The following is a 24,406-nucleotide window of genomic DNA, read 5'->3' on the forward strand; positions in this document are numbered from 1 at the left end:
CTGCTATTTTAGTGGTGCTAGCTAGATTACAGTCAGTCATTGGCTCAGACTCAGTCCTTTTGAAGGCTGGGCTAATGCATCAAATCTGCCTGTGTTGTAATGCCAGTTGAAACTTCACCAGGGATGAATTTGGAAGATAATGTTGTGTTTCATTTCAAGATGGCATCATTAGACTTGGATTGGCATTGCTCCACAAGACATTGGAGCTACTGCTCCCAATGTAATACTGAGGCCATGCAAGCAAGTTTCCGTACCATTTTCACCTGCCAGAGCTTCTTCTCCTGGCCTGTTTATCAATTCAGTTAGTATCATTTGCTATTTCAATGTTTGGAATATAAATGTTTTTTTTTCTCATTTGTGCATCTCGGTGATGAGTTCTAGCACCAGAATTATGTAATCCATGCTATAAATACCTGACGTACTATTATTCAGCATTGCTTATGGTCTCTAATAATCCCCGAATCACTATTTGACTGTTATGGGTATGACCAATATCAAAGCTAGCAGTGCCCCCAAATGTAAAGGCTTCTCAAGACTTAAGTAGATAAGAATCTTGAGCGACTGAGTCACTAGCTGACAGTGAGTCATGGGTTCAGTTTATTTGTAAAACCAGTCTCTGTGAGTTACTGGCTGAAATGACTCTGCCTTTTTGACCTAATCTCTCTGTTCAGATGTGATCCCCAATAAATCAACACACCTTTCATTTTTCTCTGTTGATAGCTGTAGCTTTTCAGATTCTCTTTTAGGCTTCCTGGACAACTGCTAGTTATAAATCTCTGATTAGGATTTCTGACTAATAATGGGAAACTGGATGAGGTTTGGAATACTGGATGCGCTTCCAAAAATTTAAGGAGCAAATCCTCTGTTGCCGTATGTTCTCATAGCTTCGCTGAGTTGAGTGGAATGATGACCGTTTATATCAGTTGAGAAGCTGCTCCATGATGTTTATCTAGAGACCTTTGGCCTGCTAAAATGGGCAAAAAACACTGTAAAAATTGTGTGTTACAGAACGTTGACTGTTGTATGTTGGACCAGAAAGAGGAAATGCAAAGGCAGGTGAAATTGGAAGGGTGAATAGGGGGAGGAAATAATAATTAGATAAAAGATTTAAGTCCTGTTTTTTGAATCTCAAAAGATTTTGTTCTAAAATTTCAGGCCAGTTGTTGTTTTCATGAACTGGTCCCCCACCTCTTTCACTAGTAGATTTAAGCTTAAAACAACATGGCTGTGTCTAGGCTGGCAAGTTTTTCCAGAAAAACTTGCCAGCTGTCTACACTGGCCGCTTGAATTTCCAGAAAAGCGCGGACGATCTCATGTAAGATCGTCCGTGCTTTTCCGGAAATACTATGCTGCTCCCGTTCGGGCAAAAGTCTTTTTCCGAAAGACTTTTGCGCAAAAGGGCCAGTGTTGACAGCACAGTACTGTTTTCTGCAAAAAAGCCCCGATCGTGAAAATTGCGATCGGGGCTTTTTTGCGGAAAAGCACGTCTAGATTGGCAGGATGCTTTTCCACAAATCTAGACGCGCTTTTCCGAAAATGCTTTTAACAGAAAACTTTTCCGTTAAAAGCATTTCCGGAAAATCGTGCCAGCGTAGATGTAGCCCGTGTGTTAAACTGCTCCTGCTGCCTACTTAGTTTGGTGCTGATGACTATCAGTTGTTTGCAACATTGCAGTTCATCCTCCACAGAAATGTCTGACCAGAGTTGGCCCTAACCCCAAAACTGGAGCTAAACATTTGCACGTGTGGGGGAAATCTGGAATTGGAGCTCTGTTATGAGCTCAGTAAAAACTCTGGATCCAAATTGGCCAGAATTCTGGAGGAGTTTCATCCGGGCTATTGCCAGGATCTAAATGTGACATGACAAATGCTTCCCTGCAGCATCAGAGAATGAACTGCCTAAGAGGACCAAGCTAACAATAGAGAAAAAAGCTTCCCTTTATACATAAACACCGCAGAATTAGATTAGCTACACACTAAGATGGTATCTGGTTCATGTATACAGTATGTCTCTGCAAAAGAACTCTCCCTTGGAGACTTTGAATCATGATCTGAGGACTTCAGTAACTCAGCCAGAGGTGAGGAAAACACCACAGTAGCCCCACACTGTAGCATTTAATTTCCGAAAGGGAGCCTACACAAAAATGGAGAAGTTAGTTAAACAGAAATAGAAAGGTACAGTGCTTACAGTTTCCTGTAAGCTGCATGGAAACTTTTTAGAGATGCCATAATAGAGGTTCCACTTAAATATATACTTAAATTTAAAAAAACTTAGTAAGAAACCAAAAAAGGTGCCACTGTGCTTAAACGGCAAAGTAAAAAGTAGTGAGAAGCAAAAAGGCATCCATTAAAAAGTGGAAGATAAATACCACTCTACTAGATGTGTTTTTGAGGGGGGTCAACAAGCATGTGGACAAGGGAATCCAATGAATATAGTGTACTTAGATTTCCAGAAAGCCTTTGACAAGACCCTCACCAAGGGTGTTAAGTAAAGTAAACTCTCATTGGATAAAAAGGAAGTCCCTCTCCTAAAGCAGTAATTGGTTAAAATAAGAAACAGTGTGTGTGTGGGGGGGGGGGGGGGGGAGGAAACAGTCAGTTTTCAGAATGGAGAGAGACAACCAGTGGTGTCTCTGAGGGGTCTGTACTGGGGCTAGTTCTATTCAACATATTCATAAATGATCTAGAAAAAAGGAGTAAACACTGAGGTGAAAAGTGGTAAAATTTGCAGGTGACACACAACTACTCAAGACAGCAACGTCCCAGAAACATTGTGCGGCGCTACAAATGGTCTCATGAAACTGGGTGCCTGGGGAACAAAATGGCAGATGAAATTCAATGTTGATAATTTTTGAAGTTATGCACATTGGAACACACAATTCCAACTATAAACATAAAATGATGGAGTCTAAAGTAGCTATTGCCATTCAAAAAAGGATCTGGGAGTCATTGTGGCTAGGTGTCTGACAACATCCACTCAATGTGCAGCAGCAAAAAAGTGTCTAGAATGTTGGGAATCATTTAAGAAAGGGATAGAGAATATGACCAAAAAAATCATGTTGCCTCTATATAACTCCATGATGAACCTACATCTTGAATAGTGAGTGCATATGTGCCCTATCTTGAAAAGGATTTATTGGAATTGGAAAAAGTTCAGAAAAATTAAACAAAATGATTAGGGATATGGGACAGCTTCTGTAAGAGGGCGGATTAATAAAATGTGGACTTGTCAACTTGGAAAAGAGACAACTAAGGGATGTTAAAATTAGATCAATCAAATAATCAAATACTTGATGGAATTTCTATAGACTATTCGATTAGTCAATAAGAGCATTTCTGCTTTGAAATGTAGCAAAAGCAAAGGTGGAAGTACCATGTGGCATTTCACATTTGAAATGTACAAGAGCCCCAGTGTGAAAACCTGCCTGGGGCCAGCAGTCTCCATAAGATGCTTCTGAGTCTCCTGCTGGCCCCAGTCTCCATAAGATGCTTCTGCTTTGAAATGTGCAAGAGTCTCAGCGGGGGGACACTCTTACATTTCAAAGGTGGAAGGCCGCCGCTGTACCCCTGCCCCCTCCCATGAAGCTGGAGCTGGTGGGCAGCCAGCTTTTGCTGATCAGATAGTGGTCTAGTCGATTAGTCGCTTACTTCCCTTGGGAGAACATAATAGAATTCTATAAAATCATGACTTGAATAAGGAAACTAAGGAAGTGGATTTTATTCCTTCTATGAACATAAGGACTAGGGGGTCGCCAAAGGAAATAAGGAATTATTTCTTCGCACAGTGCAGAGTCAACCAATTGAACTCCTTGCCAGAAGATATCATGAAGACCAAGACTAGAACAGGGTTTAAAAAAAAGAATGAGCTAAATTCATGGAGGCTAGATCCATGAGTGGCTATTAGCCAGGATGGGCAGAGATGGTGTCCCAAGCCTCAGTTTGTCAGAAGCTGGGAATGGTCACACGGGATCGATCACTTAATGAATACATGTGCTATTAAGAACATAAGAATGACCATACTGGTAGAAACCAAAGGTCCATCTAGCATAGTATCTTGTCGTCTGACAGTGGCTGATGCCAGGTGCCCCCAGAGGGAATTAACAGAACAGGTAATCATCAAGTGATCCTTCCCCTGTGGCCCATTCCCAGCTTCTGACAGAGGGTAAGGACACGTATCTTGGCTCATAGGTCCATTAATGACTATCCTCCATGAATTTATCTAGCTCTTTTTAAACCTTGTTGAAGTCCTGACCTTCACAACATCCTCTGGCAAGGAGTTCCACAAGTTGACTCTGCACTGTGTAAAGTAGTATTTCCTTTTGTTTGTTTAAAACCTGCTACCTATTGATTTCATTTGGTGACCCTTACTATTTACATTATGGGAACAAATAAAACATTTTCCTTACTCACTTTCTCCAGGCCAGTCATAATTTTATAGACTTCTATCATATCCACCTCAGTATTTCCCCCTAGCTGGCCAGAGCACGGGGAAGTGAGGCTGGCAGCACGCCACCTCTGCCTTTCCCAGACTAGCCAGAATCGGCCCCATGGCAGACTATGAAGGACTGTGGGGGAGGAGGGTTTGTTTGCACCCTTCGCACTCCTTTCCCCACATATGGGCCTGCAATATGGCCATTGTTATAAAAAGTCAAAAAAGTTGGCCCAAGCTAAAAGTGACTCTGCATCTCCATTACCATTAGAATTCAAAGCACCCTCGTTTCCTAGTCTTTAGTGCTAGGCACTGGAGTTCACTGCCCCTTAAGACATAAAAAGGGTGTTTTCCCATAAATTGTAGGATGTAATTACTTATCAACAATTATTTGAATGTTAAACCTGATGGATTTGTAACTCAAGAATACATGTCACTGGCCATACGGAGTATGACTATTAATAATCTTTTACTTGCCTATATCAAAATATTCATTGAATGGGAGTAACGGCTACTATAATAAGGTATGATTTTGTACATCACACGGGGTCACTATATACCTGGAAACAATGACAACTTGTGCTAGCCCACAAGGACTTGGCTATTATCTGCTGCCATAACACATCGTTGCTATTAAAGACCTAAACCCTTGTGTGCTGCAGAAATGTTCAGACTGAAAGACAGTGTTTCAATAATCCTATTTCCTGCTTGTTCTCCTATCCCAGGGATTTGTGCTTTCCAAGAGCAGTATGCTGTCCAAATGGCTCTATTACAGGGAATATAGTCCTGGACTTAATGTTCAGGCTCGGTAACTAGGGGTGCCTATGCCTGTTGCTGTTTTGCTCCACACACAGGTTCAGTTTCCTTGACAAATGATGGACGCTGCCTCCAAAATTGGAACTCTGATCCCAAAGGGGCCCTGTGTTATTATAACATAAAGAATGGTTATTAAACTGTCAGAGGGTTAATAGTTTCATCTTAATAATTTTTATAGATGGTGCACATTTCACCAGCGCGCCAAAATCCCACAATGAGGTTTAAAATATTTTACTATTGGCTTGCCCTTCATATCCCAAAGAAATCTAAGGAGAACTCTTCTTGCTAATAAATTCTTTATCATAACGTAGCTGCTTTTCCCTTATAGGAGGGGAATATATCCTTTGCTGTGCTGGTTGATTAATTGATCTCATTTTATCAGCAAAATTAAATTCTCTCCTTTTGTCTAGGAAGTTATTTAAAGAAGACTCTGTGCACGAACCTGATGACCCTGGGCATCAGAGTCTTCACATTTTATTAACTTTTCATAGCTGATTTCTATTCGAAGAATCCCTTCATCTTTAAGGGGTGTGTATCTTTCATTCTCAGCATTTCAGGATGACAAATGGGATGTCTGATATGACATAATGTTGGACTTCAAAGCTTTCATAGAAGAATATGGTGCTAATTACCCCGTAAATATTCTTTCTGTGGGGTAAATTGGCCAGTTGACCAGTCAGATTACCAAGACAAATAACTAACACAACCCAACAAAAGCCAAAATAGCTCTGATGTATAAATTATTTATAGAAACTCTTTGCTATAGATATTTTAAAATGTAGAGTGTTGACTTGCTCAGAAGGAAAGAGGGAGGTACACAATATTTGAGAATTGAGTGGTCAGGGCTATAGTTTAAAACTAAGACGTATGACATACAGAAGTCTCAAGCTTCCAAATGACACAAGCAAACCATAACTTTTTCTGACTCAGCTATGGGGTGTTCCCCTTTTAATTCATGAGGAAGATGTGTTGCTCGTGGAAACGTATAGGTGTCTTTGTTTGTATTTTAGCCTGGGTAATATGCGATATTGAAGAGCCCTGTGTCCAGCAACCAGATGGGGAACTTGGCTAATTTATTTAGGCCATTCTGGTGTGGATATCAGTTGGCAGGCAAGCATGGCAATGAAATGAGAATAAAAGGAATATAAATCCTTATGGTCCAGGAGATTAGTCAATTAAGTACTGCCTGGTTTAGGAAGAAATTTCCATCAGGGGTGTACTACTCATGATTGCGAATGGTAGGGTTCCTTCCATCTTCATTTGAAACACTTGGCTACTGTTAGAGACAGGATGCCACACTAAATAACCCACTAGTCTGGTTTGTATGGCAATATCTAAGTTCTGAGGTGACTACCAAGGACAAGAGATTGTGAAAATAAGACTGTCTGAGGACAACTTCCACGTTAGGCAAACAGGTCATGGCACCTACTGGCTCAGCCATTTGTCCACTTGCTTTTGACTCCTATGCCACCTTACTGCTTATGGACCATTAGGGTATTGTTTCTGGTCTCCATTAAAACAATAGATTGGATGGACACTCATTGCATTTAGCCTGCAGATTAAGGATTTTCCCAAATGTTCAAAACGACGCTGGTGTCTGCTTGATCTTTCTCTCCTCGTTGAGGACTACAAGTCATTTAGGTGCAAAGTCCAGGAACCTTAGTCCTCTTAATATTGGACTTTGTTCTTAAATCACAGATCTGCCATAAAAGATCAATAGGAAATTGTAAACATGCAAATGTCTATAGAATCTTTATAAAGGGTGTATACATGATTTTTTTTTCTGTGGCTACCTGTGAAAACTCTGAGCTGGTGTTTTGTTGTCCAAACATTTTGAAAGTGACCATAACAAATTTGTTGTAGCAAGCATTTTTCTGCCATATCATTGAATATAGCATTCCTGTGGAATTCCACAGTTATTAATAAATAGTTAAATTGTTTCCCAATATTTTATATGACAGGCAATGGAAAAAAAAATCACTGCTTACCAAAGTAGAATAGTAATTGTGTAATAGTAACACAATCAACAGCATATTGTAAGGCGGCAGTATACGCAGTAAAATAGATACATTTAAAGACCTTTGGAAGTCTCTTACTGATTACATAGACAGAGCTACAATGACAACAAATCCAGTCCACCACAAACAGCGGGTGATGTACACATTTGTATTTTCTGTATAAAGAGTTTGTCTTGTTCTTGGACACTTCCCTGCTTTTTAGTTTTAGTATATCACATATAAACCAGAACAAGCACTAGCTATACATAAAGCATTTGGAATGTGTAAGTGTTTACAAGAGTAAATGTGGTAGAGGATGCAGGGGGTTTGTCTGTCAGTGGAGGTGTCTGTTCAGTGTTATGCATTTTAAACTTGTTTGAGTGGAATTTGGTGCAAATCCAGAGGTTGCATGGCCATGGTGACCAAGGAAATATCAAAGGGGGCACCAACCAACCAACCACCCCATCCTCCAAGCATTCTTCCTGTATAAAACACACACAATATGGGTAAATATCTTACTTTTAAAATTATAACATACTACGGGTTGGACCTCTCTGGTCCAGCACTGTTGGGCCCCTACTGGTCCCAAACAGGAGAATTTGCCAGATCAGAGCAGGTCCCCAGCCACCGGCCCCCAAGTATATTGCCTACTGCTGGCAGGCTACCCCAGCAAGCACCTGCCTCGCCTGCTCCCTCTGCCCATCCCCGCAACCTGGCTGGGCTGCTTGCTCAATTACTGGGGGCTCCCTGAATGGCCCAGGCTCCGGCTCTTGCAGTGGGGACCCAGCCCCACTTGTCATGGGCTGCCACAGGACTCCAGTCCTGACCTTGTGCTCCATGGGGCTGCCGCGGGGCTCTGGCCCCATGCTGCCACAGGCTGGTAGGGGACTCCAGCCCCAGTTCCACACTGCCCCTGGGCTGCTGACCCTGTTTCCCCTGACCCTGGCTGGCCCTCCAGCCCTTAGGCTCCCTAGATCTGTGGTCCACAAGCATCTGTGGTCCTGCTGAACCATGGATGGTGCCAGACCAGAGTGTGCCGGTTCTTAGAGGTGCAACCTGTAACTGATTTAGTTATCTCTCTGTATCCTTATATATCTCTGACCCAGATGACCTGCAATGCATACATGACACTGGGTAAAGTGTCACCTCCACTGACAGACGAACCCCCTGCATCCTCTACCACATTTACTCTTGTAAACACTTACACATTCCAAATGCTTTATGTATAGTTAGTGCTTGTTCTGGTTTATATGTGATATACTAAAACTAAAAAGCAGGGAAGTGACTTGTGTGGACAGAAATCACTTTCCAAATAGGATGTGTTGTGATGTTAACTTGCTATACTGTGGCACTGTTGGACATGAAGAGAGCCTTTCCCGCATTGCTACTGCATATACAAAATTTCATTGAGCACATCTCTTCCACATAGTTGATTTGATTAATTCTAACAGTGTCCACTCAGTTTCAGACTTTTCTTACCGCAAAGCATTTTCTAGATGCTTTGAATGCAAGATCAGTTGGTTTTAGACCACATTGGCTGTGTTTGGTGAGGACAGATCTGGGCCAAGGGAGGATAAACATGGCGTCTTCTCTGGTCACATTACTTCTTTTCATTCAGATATTTGAAAGGCAGTTGAGGAGCCTCAAGTTGCTATCTTCAAGTTGGGCCTCTGCCTTTCTTAGGCCCAGATTCAGGAAATCTCCATTCAGAGCATAGCTGAAGTGTTGTCCTGTATATGGGTGGATTTAAGCATGTGCTTAAGTGCTTTCTAGAATCAAGGTCCCTTTGCTGATCTGGTCATGACCAAATGTAAGTCTGGCAAAGGAGGGACAGTGGCAAAGGAGGGACAGTTACAACAGCCACCTGTCCAGAAATTGTTTTCCACAGAGACCTATGCGTAGCAAGGTGCAGAGAGATGATGAGCATGCTTCAGTGACAACTGGTTTTAGTCACTGAATAGTACCTGTGCTTATGGAACACTGAGAAGAACAGAAAAAGCCAAATTAGGGCATCAGCTGGAAGCTCAGGATGAAACAATCAATGAGCTAAAAGCATGCAAAAAAGAAGCCACCGTGTATGTCTGAGATGCCACAGCTATCTCACAAATAATGTCTGGAGACAAATTCCACAAATGGCTGCTGGGTACTTGAGGCAGGTCCAAAAAGGATTTGCCAAAATTTAATTTGGCAACCAAATTCTTTGACAGATAAGACACAAGCAGTTTTGTGAAAACTGTAGAAAGACAGTACTGGACATGATCAAGGGCTAGATGCAAGAAATACCAAGTGATTGAGGGATGCCCTATGCCTGTGTGAACATACGGTTCAAAATGCACCTGAGGTTGGGAGCACAACCCCTGCAAACACTCCTCTTTGTTGGATATTTTTCCAGTGGTACAGTAAACAAACCCATCCTCAGTAGAAATGTAGAAGCCTAAGACTTGTACGGTATTCCTGAGGAAACAGACACAAGAATGCTTCTGAATTCTTTGTGCCAATATGCCCTCAGGGTCTTTTGGTGTCAAGGGAACCACGGTAATTGTAATATGGATATTTGTGTCCTTGGTGTTGAGTACTTTCCAAAAATGGAATACATAGCTAAGATGTGGTTTGAAACAGGAACCCGTTATCAGCACAAGTAACAAACATTCTTTCATTCTTGTGCCTGTGGTTTGTGATGCACTTCTTCTGGATTTCTTCATGCTGTTCGTGAATTAACAGGATTTGACTGTCATCTCTATTTGGTATTGGGGAAGAAAAATCTGTGTGTATTGTCCAAAACTAAGGGAGCTTTTATTGCTTCAGAGATCTTGTCAAATTGGGAGAGTTGCCATTTGTGCCGCAAGGAAGTTGGTAGCAGTATTGTATGATTGGAGAGAGAAAGAGAAGAAGACTCTCAGAAATCAGAATTATTTGTGCTTCAATCAATCTGGCCATCAAAAAGGATTTATCACTGGTCAAACTCTCAACATGTAAGGAGATGAGTTTTGAAGATCATATGAAAAGGTCATCTCGGAAAAAATCAGGATATTTTTTTTTCACACAGGTAAAGCAGATTTCAGTATGGATGATGAATTGCTTCCTGTACTTGTTAATGGCCCAGTGACATGAAGGCTACAAGACCTTATTTGTACCTGTAGGGGTCACTGCACAATTAGGTGTTTGTAATGAGAACTCTCTTCACTCTCCCATGCACTGATTTGCATACATGCCAAAGTAATTTATTACTTAGCATGCACATAGTTGTCTAGCCAAGTGATGGCATCTTCAGTGGCATGATACAGTTTTTCTAGATAATTGCTGGCATTCATCAACAAAGTGTGTCATCTGTATTGTACTGCAGCTGCACAAAGGGCTAACATGAAGGCTCCAGTGATATTGGTTGGGGCAGTGGATCAATATGAGGGCAATGGATCAGCACGCACCACCCACCAGTACCTGACAACAGTCAGGGAAGCTAATGATCCAACCAGTGAGCTGAATTCTGCTCAGTCCCAGCACTGTCATCGGTGACAACCTCAACATGCAGCCCAGTGACCTCTATGTCATTGCACCAGCTCTATACTTGTTACAACTCAATGCTGAGGCTTTGTAGTATGCCAAGTGTGATTTGCCAGAGCTTTGAGGGACTCTCCAGAGATTGTAGTGCAGGATGATTATATTGAGTAGAAATAGCACCACATCCAACCTAATCCGAAAGTAGACTGAAAATAAGCTGTCAAATGATGTGTGGTGTGTATGTGTGGGCATACATACAAGTGATACATACAAGCGATATATTAAGTTGATCAAATCAATGGTGCCCACTGCTTGATTATAGGCAGTGGTTTTGTGTGGTTGGTGTTTACCTGAGGGTTCCAGGTGGGAATCCATATTACCATATTGCTTCTTTCCTTGAGCTCAGTGTTGTGCATCTGCAAGCTGATTTTAGCTATTATGGTGTCAGTCTGCAGCTGATGCACAGTGCTATCTCATTCTCATGACCCCCACGTGATGCTGTCTTTCACAATTTGAGAGTTAGCTTTGGCTTTGAATGAGAGTAAATGGTTTGAAGGCAATGCTAGTGTGTTGGAGAAAGGATACTGAAGGTAAGGGTACTTTTAAGACCTGTACTGAAAGGAATTTGCTCATGTCTTGTCTAAGAGGCTATTGGATAGACATGATGATATCCACTTAACTCTTTCACCTACAGCTGTAACTCAATTGCTCTTTTTGATGTTTGCAACCTCTAAAATGGATTAGTATAATGATTTCTACATAGTGCTAGTCCCAAGCACAATTTGGAATCTACTCCTGGGACAGAATCCGGTATCCCCTATGATTAGCACTGCCAAATAGGGGGTCTGTACTACACCAAGTCTCTGCCAACTGCATCAGCTTGCAAGTGAAACTGAAGATAGTTTGTCTTTAAATCATTCTTTTATTTGATTTTTTTGAAGCTGTGGGGGTCTGTCTCTCTCTCTCTGCACTACTACAGCAACTGAGAGCAAAATGAATGCTCATTCTAACAGTCCCTGTGCTTTCAATAAGGATGGTTCTCCCAGCTGTTGTTCATTTTCGTCACTCTTTTAACCAAGCCAATGTTACCGTATAGAGCGAAGTTCATGGATTCCCGGTGTTTTGGTGTAACTTCTTTTCCTATGTGTGGGGAAAGACGCCCTTTTGCTGTGAGGGGAGGTCTTTTTCTGTGTGTGTGTGTGTGTGTGTGTGTGTGTGTGTGTGTGTGTGTGTGTGTGTGTGTGTGTGAGATACTGTATCTGTGCTATGGCTGCCAATTAATTGCCAGGTCCGTGGGCAAGGTGGGAGGGTTAATGTTCCCCAGATAGCTCTTTAATACTGCTCAGCCATGTTGTGTGAGGATCCAACTTCTGTTGTAGTAGCAGTGGCCGTGAGTGGCACTTTTAAATTGCCAGGCCCTGGGGCATCTGGCCCTTTTGCCTCCCCCCCTCCACCCCCCCGTTGGCAGCTCTGATTGGTGCTCACTCATATTGCCACATGATGTATATAGCAGTGGCACAAGGGGTCTGTAAAGGGACCATCCTTAGCAGGTCAGCTGAAGAATCCATAGGAATCCTAGGGCTAGTATAGCTGGTTCTCAGCCAATCAATCTGACCCCTGGTGCAGAGGGAACATTAGGGATATGGCAGGTAGGAAAGGCAGAAATCAGAATTCTGCCGCACACCAGCTATAAAGCTATATTCATTCTGTGGACAGTGATGTGGCATTTATGTCACCTTGGTTGTGTCTAGACTGGCCAGTTTTTCCGGAAAATCAGCTGCTTTTCCGGAAAAACTTGCCAGCTGTCTACACTGGCTGCTTGAATTTCCGCAAAAGCACTGACTTCCTACTGTCAGAAATCAGTGCTTTTTGCGGAAATACTATGCTGCTCCCGTTCGGGCAAAAGTTCCTTTTGCACAAAACTTTTGCGCAAAAGGGCCAGTGTAGACAGCTAAGATTTGTTGTCCACAAAAAAGCCCCGATTGTGAAAATGGCGATCGGGGCTTTTTTGTGGAAAAGTGCGTCTAGATTGGCCACAGACGCTTTTCCGCAGAAAGTGCTTTTGCGGAAAAGCGTCCGTGCCAATCTAGACGCTCTGTTCCGAAAGTGCTTTTAACAGAAAACTTTTCCGTTAAAAGCATTTCCGGAAAATCATGCCAGTCTAGACATAGCCCGTCTATTATCTAGTCACAAACCTTGTTTTACAGCTTCTAGAATATAATCTTTAAAATTATTCTTGAATAAAAAAGAGTCGACACTGAGTTTGATCTTCCAGAACCAAATTTGGGTTGTGTTCATGTTCAGGCAAGTCTGACCTACAACTGCTCACTCAGAGGTAGGGATGTTAAATTCAGATTAATGGACTAATCGAATAGTTGATGCAATTTGCATTGACTATTCGATTAGTCGATAGGGCACCTCCACCCTGGGGCTGTTGCTACACTTCAAAGGTGAAAGCGCTGGCCCTATGCTCCCATGGCATTTCAAAATGGCAGCGCCACATGGAGCCTGGGGTCCCCAGCTGACCCCAGGCTCCACGTTGGCACTGCCACTTTGAAACACCATGGGGAGCCCATCGTCAGGCTCCATGCAGTGTTTCAAAGCGGCAGCACCGCCTGGAGCTCAGGGTCTGGCCCTGGGCTCTACGTGGTGCTGCTGCTTTGAAGCACCCCTTTTACTCCCCCTACCACTTGCTGCCTCTTTCTGACAGAGGCAGCAACGGGCGGAAGCGACTAGTCGGCTAGTGTGTCGACTATCCAATAAGCATTTGCTGATCGGATAGTCGACTGGTTGTTCACATCCCTTCTTTGGGTTGATGTCTCTGTCACATCTTTCTAACAACCAGAAGGCTGCTGTGGCTTTAAGTATCACCCAGTCAGCTCTGTTTGGGGTGAGCAGTCTCTGCCAGCTTTAATCACTCATCTTAGCCTTGTCAAGAGGGAGAAGCAGAAAATGCTGCTCAGCAAGGCTGTGGGGGCATGAAATTGTGTTAAGCAACATTCATGAAAATGACTGGATTTGCTATTTTAGTGTAAGCGTCTAAATGTTTTTGAAATTGTAATTTTCCTGTGCTGTTATGTGTAAAGGTGACCGCTCCATGTTAGGCCCTCAGCAGTTTGCACTAGACAGCTAATCAGGTTGATTCATTTGTTGAAGTGGTCAGTAAGCTCATTCTCTCTCTCTGCAGCTGTATAACAGGATTGAGCTCTTCTGTGACTCTCAAGGATAGAATTCTGTACAGTTATTTGTCAGCGTATGTATCAGAAGGACAGAACTTTCTGAAGAAAACTGTGCAGACTCATTAAGGTTTTATTTTTGTAATAGCACTTCAGATAATTATATTGGCTAACACTATACACTTATTTAGCTGGCTAGCAGTTTTTAGATGCAGTAAGGGCTATTATTACCTGGGAATTGAGAGCAGGCTTTCTTACAGCTGGCTCAAATGAAAACATTTCCACATTCAAGTTATTTCATTATGTGTGTTAATTACAGAGGACCTGACCTAAATAAGGTTTAGAACATATGAGCATTACCCGGTTCTGCCACACGATGGCATACATAAATTGAATGAAAATTATCCCTGTGAATAAAAATGAATTAAATCTTTTATTTAGGTCTACTGTGCTCAGGATTCATTTTCCCTAGTTGTTGTTTCAATGCACAATTTAGCTTGATCTCAAAGCAAGGGAAAGTGGAGTTGGCTGCTTCCATCACAAGCTGCAATAAATCAAGCAAAAGGAAGAATTATGTTGGATTTTGGGGAGAGGCATGGATAGAAGGGGAAGAGTCTTGCAAACAATATCAAAATGTAAAAGCTGTTGGTGGGAGCAAAGCTGTTTATAAATCGCTTTCCTTCCTTATGCGTTTCTCGTCAGAAGATCAGCAAACACTGAAAGATCCGGAAATTCTTTTAAGTTTTGCAAGACCTATGGGAGAAACAATATACTTAATGTCTTTGTGAGATAGTGTTGTTATTTTTTCAAATGGTCTTCTGCTAGAGTTTAGTGAATAGAAAGTATCAAATACATGCTAGTGGCAGGGGAAATATTACTTTAGCTACAGCCGATAAAAACATTTACAGATGAGTCAGTGTCAGAAAGGTACAGGATGTTATATGGATCTATGACATTGTTTAGAGCTGAGTCAGAGTTACAGAAATCAGATCCAAATCCTGATTTTTTTTTTTTTCCAAGAAAGTGCTCTGATCTGGATTTTGGATTCATCTTACCCATCTTTTGTATCTATATGATTATCATTAAAACAGCAGACTCTTGTGCATATCTTACCCATGACATTGGTGTATGCTTCGTTTCATTCACAATTTTCATGAAAAAGATTCCTATTATTGGGAGCTGTTTACACATTTTTTATGTTCTTTATTAAATGCATGGTGCTAGACAGTGTACATACATATAATGCTTGCCCAAAGAGGTTGCAGTTCACATGCAAGGCTACAGACAACATGTGGATAGTGTGAACACAAAAAAAGGGGCCGACTCTTTTTGATAAGAAAAAAGAGTGATAAGAGTATAAAAAAATTCTCGCAGCAAACCAACTGTCTAGCACAATGGTGGGCAACCTCTGGCCCAAAAGCTTCATGGAGCCCATTAAAGTTCTGTGTGTGGCCTGTAAGACATTTTGTTTACTGTTCCACATGCAGGGTTGCCAGACTATGCAGGTTTCCATCCACCTAGGTTTTTTTTCTTACTGGTATTACTAAAGTGGCACACAGGTAAAGCAAGGCGAAGTGAGGTGCATGCTGATTGCACAATGTTGACTCTGATCCCTCTGCATCCAATGCACGTACCACTGTGATTCAGTTGGCACACCCAGCAAATTTTGGAAGCACAGTTAGAAAACCTACCCTACCGTCTTACAGCCCACTGAGATGAAGGAAAGTCACTTATGTGGCCCACTGGCTAGTCCAGGTTGCCCATCGCTAGTCTAGCCATTGCCAAGATTTTTCCCCCACAAGTATCAAAATAGAAAAGATTCCTCTGTTTTGTCCTGGGTTTCACTGTTTTATCGCGAGGGCACATCTACACAGCAGGGCTCAAGTCAAGTTAAGCTCTGCAACTTCAGCTACGTCAATTGCATAGCTTAAGTCAAAATAGCTTAATTCGGCTTTTAGCGCTGTCTGCACTGCAGGAAAAACACTCTTCCTTTGACTTCCTTTATTCCTCATGAAACGAGGGTTACAGGTATCAGAGTAAGTCCTCCAGCTCCACATTATTTCAAAAGTAATGGCTTGCAGTGTAGACGCGCACACTGTATATTGGAATAATGTCCGTTATTCCGAAATGATGGTGCTGTGTAGACGTGCCCTGAGTGTGGCTGATCAGGGGATAATTCACAGCATGCCTCAGAATTAAGGGTTAGGCTGAGATTTGTAAAGCTTTCTACAGGATGGGGTGTCCAATGTGTCTTCTCCCCTCCTTCAAGGCATTCTGCCCTATGTGTTTCACCAAAGATAGTGGGCCAGTTCACCCGTCTCCCCCTCTGCAATGGGAAAAAGGGTTGGTGTCAAGGAGGTAGCCTCCAGGATTGGGTCCAGTGTTACTTTTCAGAGCAAGTGATAGTTATTTACCAGCCGACAGTACAAGTCACTCTGCTTGCTTTGGAAAGTGCTATACCTTTATATTAATCACAGTTCCTTGGGTGACCTTCCATTCATAAATACAAGTCAGCAAAACAAAACAAAATCCCTCGGCATGCTTCTCGCTCATATAATGAAAAGCATTCGGATGTCAGAAGCGCATATGAAAAATCCTAAGCATCAAAATGCCTTTGACATCTTTATTAGTAAACAAACACAAGGAAGAAACATTTCTTGTGACACTGAGTTATGGAACAGTGTATTCTATCATTTGCTCTTGCTTTCCCATCATTCCTTCCCCACTTTCCTTCTCTCCTTTTTGACAAGCTGATTCCAGAGGCCAATGACAATGCCCATGTCTCTTTCAAGTTGAATGCATTTGCTCTGTGTTTGAGAGGGTTGCTTTCCTGCCCTTGGGTATCAAGTCACGCTATGTGGGGAAAAAATGCAGGAGTTCATAGACTGCTAAGTGCTTAGCCAGTGCACTTTCCTAAATGAAGGCAACTGGTGAGCAAGTGCAGCATTTAGAAATTTAAGAAAACATTTCTCCATTGGGGATGCTTGTTTATTCCATTGACCCCAGAACTGCAAGTTAAAATAAAAAGAAAAAACAATATAGGGATAGCTTGAGAAGAGAGAGGTAGGGAAAGAGCGCCAATGCTATTTTTTTATAGAGGCAAGGATTACTTTTTTCCTCCATTGAATTTACTGACCCACATAAAGAAACCATTTCACTTTGAACCCACAGCTTTAGACCTACTTTTTCCTAAAGATATCTCTCGTACTGTGAAACACACTTACAAAACATTTGAATGACTTAACAAATCAGAATAGGTGAAGTTCTAGAACCACCCTTCTGAGGGGAGCAGTATGGGAAAAAACTGATGGGTTTCAAGACTGAACTGGAAAAGTTTATGGAAGGAATAATATGATTGCCTAAAATGACATGTCCCCATCTGTGACTGCTAGTAGCAAATATCCCCAAAGGACAGGGATGGGACACCTACATGAGGACGATTCTAAATTACTACATTGAATTTATTCCCAAGTGTCTGGCTGGTGGCTCTTGCTCACATGCCTAGGGTCTAACATAGTGCTGTATTTGGGGTTGAGAGAATTTCCCTTAATCAGATTGGGAGGGATGTTCCTGAAAACCCTGGTGAGGGCTGACAGTTTGAACCATTTGCTATGCTGGGAAGGGTCCATTTGTGATTGTGTGACTTCACTGGAGGGTTGAGCCACTGAATACTCACCTAGCAAGGTCTGCAACCTACAGGGGATGCCAAGAGTGGGGAAAAGATTGCAGTACTACCTCCAACCACTAGGAGGTACTCAACAAATGCATGCCAACCCATTTCACTAACATGTAATAAGAGTTTGGGTCTCCGGGGCTGTGTCTAGACTGGCATGATTTTGCGCACTTGCCGCCTGTCTACACTGGCCGTGAGTATTTTTGCAAGAACACTGACTTTGTACTGTACAAAATCAGTGGTTCTTGCGCAAATGCTCCCACTCAGGGATAAGCCCTCTTATGCAAGTATTCTTGCGCAAGAGGACCAGTGTAGACAGCCATGTTAATTTCTTGTGCAAGAAAGCCCGATGGCTAAAATGGGAGCTAGCCTTTGAAATGTCCTGTGTCGGTGATCTCTCCCTGTAAGAATAATTCAGGTTCTATCTTACCTTGGTCTTCGAGCCCTGCAAAATCTGCAGATGTCTGCTTTATATCTGCAGATATCCACGGCTGTTGATGTTGATATCCATGGCTAATGTTTGTAAATACAGATGAAGATGCAGATATAAATTTTTGTATCTGCACAGGGTTCTACGGATACTTACTCTTTATTGAGGAAATGTAGGTCTCTTGCATGTGACCCCTTTTAATACACTTTGCTTCATGAACACCCAGTAAGCAGGTATTGGGTTGTCTGTTCCATGCTTATTTAGCTATGTCAGTTTGCCACGTTAGCCCTGTAAGCAGGATGTAAAATGGTGGAGCCTTTTCCTACCTCAGAAGCATGGCTGTGTAAGTCTTGGCTGATAAATGCACAGACCCAGGTTTTTGATGATATTTCATTAATTACCTGTGTTTGACATCACTGCAGCTAACTGTATAATACTGATTAATTAGAAATCAATGAAATTGCCATACCTACTCTTCTCCCTTTGTTCCTTTGCTTTGGGCACAAAGCTGCCTGGTGCACAGGTGTGGACCTGCAGATGCAGCTAATTCAAATCTCCAATCAAAAGTGTGTGGGTGCACACATACTTCCCATGTTGGCGCACCCATAGGGACAGCAGTGGTGCTACAGGTCTCATTAGCATGAATCTTGGAAACAAAACACAAAGTCAAATTGAGTCCTTGGACTCAGTCTTGTGAACTTTCAGGTCTTGTGGTGCTTTATTTGATCCCTGTGTGTCAATTCACTACATTTCCTTGCAAAGTGGAATTAATTCTTACTATAAGCACATCTGCTGCTAAAGCCATCTTCATCTTATGAAATTGATTTTTCTTCACCTTCCATCGTCTCAAATAGGTATCATGCATGTCGCATTCTACAATGTTTTCTCTTGTTTATATCACAACATGGTACATTGGTAGGGCACTATTTTTTTTTTTCAGTCAGGACTCTCTACCTGAACAGGAGTCGGATAATATGAACAAGACATGTCACCCAGATCATTAATGAACACACATTTTGCTTTTGATACATCAAGGATTCAAACTGCTGCAGTCAGGGAAAGGGTGAGATATTTTATTTATTCATCTTTGGTAATTTCTTGAGTCAGTTTGATATATGAATTTCCAGAGAGATGCTGCCATTTCTTCACCAGTTTTGTGATAGATAAGAGATGGATTCAAAGTAGAGACAGCTCCAAAGCCTATTTTTTCACAGACTTTCCGAGTGTTTGTATCTGTATCTGTGCACTGAAGCTTATGTTTACCTTTGTGAGGATTTTAAACAAGAATCTTTAATCCTGAAACTCTAAGAAACCTGAGCTCAGGATCTGAACATTATGTCTATGGTCCATCTATCTTATAAAAGATGTAAATAGAAAGTCAGTGACCCATCACTGAGAATTCAGAAACTTAGATAATCAGGCCACTTATTTAGGAGTCCTTATATTTAATTTAGATACCTCACTTAGGCACTTAAGTCTGATAATTTTGCAGTATGGTATGCCTGGAGATGCAGGAGAAATGATCCTTATTCTCTGGAAAAGGTTTATTTCTCTGTTTAGCCATCAGTTTATGTATTACATAGTTTATAAAGTGGCGTTGTAAAACTAATTGGAAGAGGAGAATGGTCTTTTTGTGAGATATCAATGTTCCATAGTCTATTTTCTCTTTATATATAGGACATAATTTGTGTGCATGAAGTACATCTTGATTTGTATGGATCATTGTTTGGGGAAAAGGTTAATTCTTCCATTTTCTGTTTCTATATTTGCAAAATCCTTTTTTTTTTTTTTTTTTTTTTTTTTTAAAGCTCCAGAGGGATGATGAGTGTAGTATGACCAGCACTGCCCTTCTCATACAGAATCACTTGTCTGACTTTTTAATCAAGGCTTTCCAGTCTCATTCTGGAAACACAGTGCCAACTAGGCAAAAAGTGAAAGCACATAAGTTGAGTGAGATACACAGAGGACTCCTACTAAAACAATAGTGACAAACATTTATCAGGTAAAAAGAGTAACGCTTTTGCTAGCATGCATTTCACGTTAAAACTGAATTTTGACCTTCTGTTAATATGACATTGAATTAAATGTAAAAAACTAATGTTCTAATTGCTTCTTGCTTCGTGTGTTCTCTTGTGATCCCTATTACAAACTTTGTACAAATATATCCGAATGAAAAGTAAAATTAATTAATTGAAACTTTCTGTTGAGCCCTAGTTAAAGGGTGGGATATCCTGAATATTGATGACTGTAATAAGAGAAATTCGCACACAAGCAATATTGATCAGGGAGCTGCTGACGGTTCTCCCCTCAGCATATCATTCTACTCTGAAATGGCCTAGCAGCTGACAGAGAGGATTTACTCACAACTTTGTGCCTGGGTGCACCAGCACTACTGCAGGACTGCAATCTTCTCAGAAGGAATGATATGTCCTCTTGCTTGTTGATATAATGCTACCGTTCTGTCTTGGAATGCTACATACAGTCTGTGGCTTTTCATGTAGACCCCCCAGATCTGTGACCTAATCTAACCTGCCTGTATCAATTATACCAAGGCAAGATGGAATCCCCTTTGATCAGTGTCATTCCTCTATACAAAAGGGGTAGCCGAGTTAGTCTGTAATAGGAAAAACTTAAAAAACAACAAATAGTCCAGTAGCACCTTAAAGACTAATAAAACATGTAGGTGGTGTCATGAGCCATCTGAAAAAGTGGGTTGTGCCCACTAAACCTCATGATACCATCTACATGTTTTGTTAGTCTTTAAGGTTCTACTAGACTATTTGTTGTTTCACTATATATCAGGCATACCAGTTTATAGGGTCAGGGTCATAAAAATGGGTAGTATGGGTAATAAGCAGGAAGAACTGGAAGTGCTAATAAATAAGTACAATTATGACATTGTTGGCATCACAGAAACTTGGTGGGATAATACACGATTGGAATGTTTGTATGGAAGGGTACAGCTTGCTCAGGAAGGATAGACAGGGAAAAAAGGGAGGAGGTGTTGCCTTATGTATTAAAAATGAACACACTTGGAGTGAGGTGGAGATGGACATAGGAGATGGAAGTGTTGAGAGTCTCTGGGTTAGGCTAAAAGGGATTAAAAACAAGGATGATGTCATGCTAGGAGTCTACTACAGGCCACCTACCCAGGTGGAAGAAATGGATGAGGATTCTTTTAAACAACTAACAATATCATCCAGATCCCAAGATTTGGTGGTGATGGGGGACTTCAACTATCCAGATATATGTTGGGAAAATAACACAATAGGGCACAGACTATCCAATAAGTTCTTGGACTGCATTGGAAACAACTTTTTATTTCAGAAGGTTGAAAGCTACCAAGGGGGAAGCTGTTCTAGATTTGATCCTAACAAATAGGGAGGAACTGGTTTAGAATTTGAAAGTGGAAGGCAGCTTGGGTGAAAGTGATCATGAAATCACAGAGTTCACAATTATAAGGAAGGATAGCAGGGAGAACAGCAAAATAGAGACAATGGATTTCAGGAAGGTGGATTTTGGTAAGCTCAGAGAGCTGATTGGGAATCAAGACTGAGGGGGAAAAACAACTGAGGAGAGTTGGCAGTTTTTCAAAGGGACATTGTTAAAGGCCCAAAAGCAAGCTATTCCGCTGTGTCAGAAAGATAGAAAATATGGCAAAAGACCGCCTTGGCTTAGCCATGAGATCTTGGATGATCTAAAAATAAAAAAGGAGTCCTATAAAAAATGGAAAGTAAGACAAATTACAAAGGATGAATATAGGCAAACAGCACAGGAATGCAGGGGCAAGATTAGAAAGGCAAGGGCACAAAATGAGCTCAAACTAGCTATGGGAATAAAGGGAAACAAGAAGACTTTTTATAAATACATTAGAAGCAAGAGGAAGACCAAGTACAGGGTAGGCCCACTAGTCAGTGAGGAGGGAGAAAGAGTAACAGGAAACTTGGAAATGGCAGAGATACTTAATGACTTCTTTGTTTCGGTCTTCACTGAGAAGTCTGAATGAATGCCTAACATAGTGAATGCTAGTGGGAAGGGGGTAGGTTTAGAAGACAATAAAAAAAGAACAAGTTAAAAATCACCTAGAAAAGTTAGATGCCTGCAAGTCACCAGGGCCTGATGGAATGCATCCTAGAATACTCAAGGAGCTGATAGAGGAGGTATCTGAGACTCTAGCTATCATCTCTGGAAAATCATGGGAGACAGGAGAGATTCCAGAAGACTGGAAAAGGGCAAATATAGTGCCCATTTATAAAAAGGGAAATAAGAACAACCCAGGAAACTACAGACCAGTTAGTTTAACTTCTATGCCAGGGAAGATAATGGAGCAGGTAATTAAGGAAATCATCTGCAAACACTTGGAAGGTGACAAGGTGATAGGGAACAGCCAGCATAGATTTGTAAAGAACAAATCATATCAAACTAATCTAATCTAAACTAATCTAATTCAAAATAAGTTAATTCGAAATAACGCTGTAGTGTAGACATATCCTGATTACGGTTATCCAGCCATTTATGCACCCACCTTATAGTAGCCACATCTAAGTTGTATTTGTCTAGTTTATTGATAAGAATATCATGCGAGACCGTATCAAACACCTTACTAAAGTCTAGGTAGACCACATCAACGACTTCTCCCTTATCCACAAGACCCGTTATCCTATCAAAGAAAGCTAATTCGAAATAACGCATCTAGACCCAAAAACTAATTCGAATTAGCGCATCCACACGGATTGGATGCTGGGTCGCATGTAAGGCCAGCTGAAACCGGTTCCAGCAGGGCATCGGCTCAATAGTTGCTTTGTGTGGCTGGTGTCTGAGGCTATCTGCGGCTTGTGCTTAAAGGGACCCCCCCAGGACAGCCGGTTCTCAGCTTTTCCGCTGGCTTGCCTACCTCGCCGAGGCAAAGCATTTTCCTCTCTGCCTGTCTATTTCAGTCGTTCCCATTGGGGACACCGCAGCAATTGGCACCATGGAGCCAGAGCTGCCCCTGGGCATTCTGGTGCAGTTTTTGGATTTGTTGCTGCAAGCCTGGCAGCAATGGCTGGAGGCTGCCTGGCACCGTCTGGTGCATGTCAGCCCCCTGCACCTCCCACTGGCCTCCCTGGGGGCCATGGAGGTGCTGCAGCAGCGCCCGGATGCCAGCGTGCCCCGCTGCATCTGGCGTCTGGACACCAGCAGCAACTCATGGGACCGCATTGTCCTGGAGCGCTGGGGAGACCAACAGTGGACCCAGAACTTCAGGATGAAGGAGGACACCTTCCTGGAGCTCTGCGAGTGGCTCGCCCCTGCTCTGTGGTGACCGGACACTCGCATGAGGCCCGCCATTCCCCTCCACAAGCGGGTGGCCATCGCCCTATGGAAGCTTTCCACACCGCACAGCTATCAATCTGTTGGGAACCAGTTCGACATAGGGAAATCCACTTTTGGAGCAGTGCTCATGCAGGTACTGCACTCACCGGCTCGGGTGGAGGGGTGCTGCTTGGAGGGGCTGGGCTACCCCAGGGAAAACGGGGGAGGAGGCGAAAGTGCCCTGCACGGGAGGGTTTGGTCTGTCTCAGCTGTACTACACACCACCCACGGTGGCCAGGATTGCAGCAGGGGTTGCTTCTGGGAGTGGGGCACAGGGCAGTGCCAGGGAATGAACACTCCCAGCCACCTGGGCAGCCCAGTGATTCTTGGTTTTGTGTCTCTCTCTACAGGTGGTCAAGGCCATCAGCAGGGTGCTGGTCCGCAGGTTGTCTGCCTCACTGACCTGGACACGGTCATCCAGGGGTTCGGCGCCCTCGGCTTCCCCAACTGCGGGGGGGCCATCGACGGGACGCACGTCCTCACCCAGGCCTCCCTGTATATCAACAGGAAAGGCTACTTCTCCGTGCTCCTGCAGGCCGTGTCTGACCACCGGGGCTAGTTCACGGACATCAGTGTGGGCTGGTCTGGCAAGGCACACGATGCCAGGGTGTTCCGCAACTCTTCTGTGTGCCAGAGGCTGTACACCGGGGACCTTCTTCCCTGACTTCTGCATCAGGGTTGGAGATGTGGACATGCCTGTGTGCCTGGTGGGGGATGCGGCCTACCCCCTACAGCCCTGGCTGATGAAGCCGTAAACGGAGCACCTCAACCCTTCTTGGCAGGCCTTCAATGCCAGGCTCACCAGGGCCTGCATTGTAGTCGAGGGGGCCTTTGGACGCCTGAAAGCCCGCTTCAGATGCCTCCTCACCCACCTCTACCTCACCGAGCACAATATTCCTCCCATGGTGGCAGTATGTTGTGTGCTGCAAAATTTATGTGAGACAAAGGGGGAGGCTTCCCTGCCAGCCTGGATGGCTGAGGCGGAACACTTGGCTGGCCTGCATGTGCAGCCCTGCACCAACGCCATCCAAGAGGC

General features: G+C 42.8%; 1 long non-coding RNA gene across 1 annotated transcript in view; it reads left to right on the forward strand.

The window, feature by feature from the left end:
• The window catches only part of LOC142826891 (uncharacterized), a 56,239-nt gene extending 36,111 nt beyond the window's left edge, over nt 1–20,128 (forward strand). Inside the window, exons 2-3 of the long non-coding RNA XR_012901153.1 lie at nt 18,959–19,081; nt 19,827–20,128. This is a non-coding gene — a long non-coding RNA (uncharacterized LOC142826891). The remainder of the gene's footprint in view (nt 1–18,958; nt 19,082–19,826) is intronic.
• The last annotated feature ends 4,278 nt before the right edge of the window (nt 20,129–24,406 follow it).

Source organism: Pelodiscus sinensis, chromosome 1, assembly GCF_049634645.1.
Source record: "Pelodiscus sinensis isolate JC-2024 chromosome 1, ASM4963464v1, whole genome shotgun sequence".
Lineage (NCBI taxonomy): Eukaryota > Metazoa > Chordata > Testudines > Trionychidae > Pelodiscus > Pelodiscus sinensis.